This window comes from Aethina tumida, chromosome 1 (assembly GCF_024364675.1).
Source record: "Aethina tumida isolate Nest 87 chromosome 1, icAetTumi1.1, whole genome shotgun sequence".
Classification (NCBI taxonomy): domain Eukaryota; kingdom Metazoa; phylum Arthropoda; class Insecta; order Coleoptera; family Nitidulidae; genus Aethina; species Aethina tumida.
Genome location: NC_065435.1, coordinates 7,183,856 through 7,189,855, shown reverse-complemented (window position 1 = coordinate 7,189,855; position 6,000 = coordinate 7,183,856). Strand labels below are relative to the sequence as shown.

The 6,000-nt window shown below is 27.4% G+C and overlaps 1 protein-coding gene across 1 annotated transcript in view; it reads left to right on the top strand.

Annotated features, from left to right (window-relative positions):
* The first annotated feature begins 1,215 nt into the window (after positions 1-1,215).
* Positions 1,216-6,000, top strand: part of LOC109608377 (neurogenic locus protein delta) — a 93,519-nt gene continuing 88,734 nt past the window's right edge. The window contains exon 1 of the mRNA XM_049961431.1: positions 1,216-1,370. The gene's annotated coding sequence lies outside the window, so the exon portion shown is untranslated. The remainder of the gene's footprint in view (positions 1,371-6,000) is intronic.

Here is a 6,000-nt window from a genome sequence, read left to right as displayed (position 1 = left end):
AAAAAAAAATAAAAAGAAGAGAATAACTAGGCTTCACTATTTTTTTATTATTTTTCATTTAAATTTAAAGTTAAATGGTTGATTATAAATTTTTTATAAACTGACTATTAAAAACTAAATATTTTATGAGCCGTGGAAAATATAATTTTTGATTATTGAAAAAATAAAAAAAAATAAAAAAAATTAGACAATGACACTTCTCATTGGATGACCCCTTTAATAATTGGTTAAATTATTTCAATTTTTATTTAAATGAATTTATAATTAATTGTTTATTATTTTTTAGAATTATTTGTTTATAATAATTTTTAAATTATATAAAATATTTAATAAAAAAAATTGCTATTTCAAAAGAAAATTAAATAATAAATAATGAATTATCATTTTTAATTAAATGATAAATATTTTATGAGTCAATTAATAACTATTAAAAAGTTCTATAAATAATTTTTTAATTAGGTTAAACTTTTTTTCATTTAAACAGATTAATATTAATTATAGTCTTTAATTAAGTTAAAAAGCTTAATTTTTGGAAAAAATAAAACAAATTGGATATAAAAAAAATATTACTTTTAATAAAAATAATGTTCCAAAATTAGATAATTATACATAAGGATTACCATAAAAATTAACAAGTAATTATGTAGACATTTATAAAATAAAACGAAAAACAGAATTTATATTGCCTAAAAAGTTTGACCTTATTTATGCAAAAATAATTCTCTAATAATGGAAATTAATTAAATAAATGGAACCATAATAGTCATAATGAGTGAACATGATATTCTCCATAGACAAATTTGACGAAGGACGGCGAAAGTTGAAATGAAGTGTGAACACTTTACGTTCCCAGTAATTGTAAATTACACCCCCATAAACCTATCGACCGCTGTGATATACACATCAGGAAAAATTCCCCGGTGTTTTTTATTTCATTTTTTTTTTTTAGTTTTCCACGTCCCGTAATCGAACGGTTCGCTGTGGAACGTCCCAGGTGTGTGCCGACGAGCAACCTCGTAGAAAATGTTTCGTTCCTTCATCACTGTTTACGTTTTGAGATATTTATAACTCACTTAGAAGAGGTCTTGATATAATTTTGCTAAATATAAAGCGCTGAAAAATCCTAACCCTTCAAGTTACACGAACATGTTAGTTTCGAACGTCGGCTCAGCTAATTTCCTATGCGCGAAAATGTTTGCGACGCTTTCCACAATTTCTATGACCGTCAGCATCTAATTATACCGTTTTCAGTGAACTAAAATGATTTGTGATTGTGATAAAACTATTTTATGTGTCTAGTTTTTTTATACATATTTATTTATTTATTTAATTGTTTAAGTGTTTATTGTTACTGCCGTTATAATGACTTGGTGAGTTGACGATTGTGTTGTTGTCTCTACTTTTGGTGTGGCTTTTGTTGTTTAATTACGTAGTTCGAGTTCGAGATCTTCAAAAATAAAACTATAAATTAGTCATGGGGCTCTATAAATATTAATCGTGAAATTCGTACTACGTTCTTTCCTAGAGTACATTTTTTTAAATTAAAACGTCCCTTTTAAACACCAATTTTTTTATATATACACCTTTATTTTTTGCAATAATTCAAGATGGTGGATCTGTGTAAAAAACGTGTGGTTATACAAGATTAAATCGAGTTTTTTTATATAAATATACTTACCTTGGAGAATTTTCAAGTAAATTAAAATATTTACATTTATTAGACGTCTAAACGGTAAATAAAAAAGTGTTTTAGTTAAATTTAGCAAAAAGGGTTCAAGATTATTTTGGATGTCAAAATTCCTGGCCCAAATTGGTTTTGGACCAAGATCAGAGAGAGGTAACAGAATCATGACATGGTTTTCAATCATATGCTCCAATTTAATTTTTTTTAATTGCCAGAACTGTATTTTTAAACGAACAGCAAAACAGATTTCTTGTTTTTAAAATTACAGAATTGAGTGCATGTAGTGGATATTAATTATTATTTTTTATTATTTATTGTTATCTTATTAGAAATAAATATGTGATGTCAAGTCTTTTGTTCTAATTAATTTTTAATAATTAATTTGTATCTTTTGAGTTGTAGGAAGTATGAACACTTTAATATGTTCTTATTTGAAATTAATCTATACATCTTGCGGATGTTAATTATTATTTTATTTTAATATTCTGATACAATTATTGTTGTAACTAATATTTAATTTTCCCAATTTTTAATCAAATTCCTATTCGTAATCTTCAACAGCATTGAACACAATTTCTCAGTTTAATAATTATAATATATTTTTTTAATGCTTTTAATAAAATCTTTGAATTCAAAGTTGGGCGCCATTTTCCAAAATTGAAGATATAAATAATTATCATTTAATACTTTGACACAAAGCAAAATGTAAGGTAAATTATGGTGCAAAAGGTTTTATAAAATAAAATTTATTACATATAAATATTAAATCTTAGACTTGTGGATGTTAATTATTATTTTATTTTAATATTCTGAATAAAATATTTATTCAAAGTTGGGCGCCAATTATTGTTGTAGCTGATATTAAATTTTCCCTATTTTTGATAATTAATTTGTCTTTTTAATAAATTTGTTACTCGTAATCATTAACAAAATTGAAGATAATTTCTCAGCTTATTAATTATAATATATTTTTTTAATATTCTTTATAAAATGATTATTTTCGAATTCAAAGTTGGGCGCCATTTCTCAAAATTAAAAATATAAATAATTATCACTTAATACTTTTACACAATGCAAAATGTAAGTAGAGTGAGTACATTAGAGTACAAAAGGCTTTTTAAAATAAAATTTATTACATATAAATATTTAATCTTAAACTATTGTTTTAGTTAATATTTAATTTTATCAATTTTTGATAATTAATTTGCCTTTTTATTCAAATTTCTTACTCGTAATCTTTAACAACATTGAAGACAATTTCTCAGTTTATTTATTATAAAATATTTTTTTAATATTATTATGAAAATGATTATTTTAGAATTAAAAGTTGGGCGCCATTTCTTAAAATTAAAAATATAAATAATTATTATTTAATACTTTTGCACAATGCAAAATATAAGTAAGGTACATTAGAATACAAAAGGCTTTTTAAAGTAAAATGTATTAAATATAAATATTTGATCTCAAACTTAATCTTTTACTTAATATTTAATCAATTTTGTTACTCGTAATCTTTAATAACATTAAAAACAATTTCTCGGTATATTAATTATAATATATTTTTTAATATTCTTAATAAAATAATTATTTTCTAATCGAAAGTTGGGCGCCATTTATTAAAATTAAAAATATAAATAATTATAATTTGGTATTTTTGCACAATGTAAAATGTAAGGTGCATTATAATAAAAATTCAATTTAAATATATTTACACATAATTAAATTAAATATGTTTCTGCTCAACAATATGTTTAAAATAGTTTATGAAGAAGTTTCTTATAACCATCAATAAACTGAAGAGTCATCTAATAAATTATTACTTTTAAATTAACGATTTAACACATTTAAAATAACTGTATATATTGAATCAGTGCAAATGCTACTTGAACTTAAGAACCAGACCGTTTAATAACTCTAATAATCACGATTGGAACTGTCTCAGCGATGATTAATATCCTTTATATAAACATAAGGAATGCCTAAGTCAAACCAAATTAATTCACTCTCTCAATTTACACACTATTAGATCACAATTCGTTTAATGAGCCGTTTCAATAAAATGGTTTTCCATTCACGAAGCTGCTGATGGTGACGATGATAACACAACAAAGGGAACCGTTTTGTACACATAAACTTGGCATTACATACGAAAGTTATTAGCCTATTTAAATCATTTAGAGTATGCCAGGATATTTTCGTGGGCCGGTTTAAAACGAAAATTAGATGTGAAAACAAAGCAAAATGATGCAATGTGTCAACTGCATCTGGCCGGTTGTTTTACGAGATGAGAGGTTTGTTGAACAAATGTAATTCACACATATATTTCACGTCGAAAGTAAAACACTCGATGCAATAATTTTAAATATCATAAGCTGTCATGTAATTTTGTTACATAAATGTTTTTTGCGTTCACTTCACGGAAGACTCATTGTAGTTAGCAAATTGATGAAGGTAAAAGTACGGGGTGTCTCAAACTGCATCACGAGCATTTCCAGAGCACACAGATTATTGAATTTGCCTTTAAAACGTCGATTTCCAAAAAATATACAATTTGTGATGTTTCAAATTGTTTCTAACTAAGATACTGGGTGAGATTCGATGCACTTAAGTCAGTTTCTGTGTATCTGATCCAGAGCCAACAAATTTGGGACACCCTGTACGAGTCCGGCGACTAATTGGTGTAAAATACTTGAAAACAACCGAACTAAAGATAATTAAAAAGTCATAAAAGCCTGGAAAATCGACGTTTGTAAAGCAACCACATCCATAAAACTTAAAATAAGCAAATAAAAATTGTAATTGCCTCCTAATGTAAGAGAAACAAAATTCGATACCGTCCAGAATAACGTAAACACATGAAAATTTTAAAAATAGCCGCCGACTCTAACCTATATAAAAGAAACTGGAATAAAGGCATTCTCACTTTTGGGGTCTGATTTCGCGTACGTCACACCGAAGAATATTTTTTTCTATTCGACCGTTCGCATAATAATGGAGTGAAGAGGAGACGCGTTTGATGGAAACGGTCGGAAAGTGTTGTAATTCGGGAATGTCTTTTACACATTGGATTCTCTTCACGCACACACATCTGTTTCGATTTTTTTCCATTCATTTGGCAACACGGTGTCTGGAAACTTAAAATAGCAATAGATGATTGTGGCATGAAAAACACTAGAAACCGGCACGTTTTTGAGTATTTTAAGGACGCACGAAATGTGTGTATAATAAGCTCGTAAAAAGCCAAATCTGATGTGTTTATTAGTTCGTAAAAAATTGCGTTAGCGTAACAGGTTCATATTTATGGGGGATGGTTTTGGACTGAATACACTGTTGTCTGTCGTAACCGTCCTCATTTGGTTGATCTACTTAGAATATAATAAATAATTTAATATATTACTAATGTAATTTGATAAAAACCGTAAAATTAATATACAGGGAGGTCATAAAAAGTACCCCTTCTGAAAACTTTTGAGTGGAACAATATGAAAAACACTGCAATCAATCAATATAACTGAATTTTCAATTTTCCTGAAATTGGTTTCAATATGATCTCACATGTTTTTTGTAGGGGTTGATATCGGGAAATTGTGGTAGTTGAAACAAAAAATCAATGCTTAGATCTTTTAAACAATTACTCACAACTTTGGATTTGTATTTGGGTTTTTAATGACATTGTTTCTTCAATATATAGAAGCAAATAGTTGTTTAATATATCCCTATACATAAATACGTCCATGTGTCCTTCTATAAGATGAAGGGAGCTTTTGCCATACCATAATTTAACCCCAACTTGTTTCACACCGGATGTAACTAGTCTAGTCTTACTCCTACAGGACATCTACTATAATCAGGTCATTTTTAAGTTCATTAAACTTAAACTCAGTGGTCCTGTGCAAATTGAAATCAGGCTTTCATATTCTTAGTAGAAAGGAGGAAAACAAACCCCCATCCACTAATCTTTTTCACACAGTCCTTGAACTAATTCCAGCAAGCCCCATTTCCTCCAGATTGGCTTATGTTGACGATAAGAATGGACAGTGGACTTGAAAATTTTCGTAGCAACCACACACTCAGTTTATCCAAATTTTTAAATAATGGGTTTGTTTAACTGTCAACTCTTAGCAAGGTGTCATAACTATGGTTCCTAGTGTATATACACTAAGGTCGTAAAAAGTCCCCCATTCATAACTTTTGAATGGAACAAAATGTTGACCTCGAATGTAGACAATGTAAAATGTAGTTAATCCAACCAAATTTTGCTATAAAGTTGACATGTGTCAAAGAACCCTGGACTATTTTTTTAATAGGTGATCTTG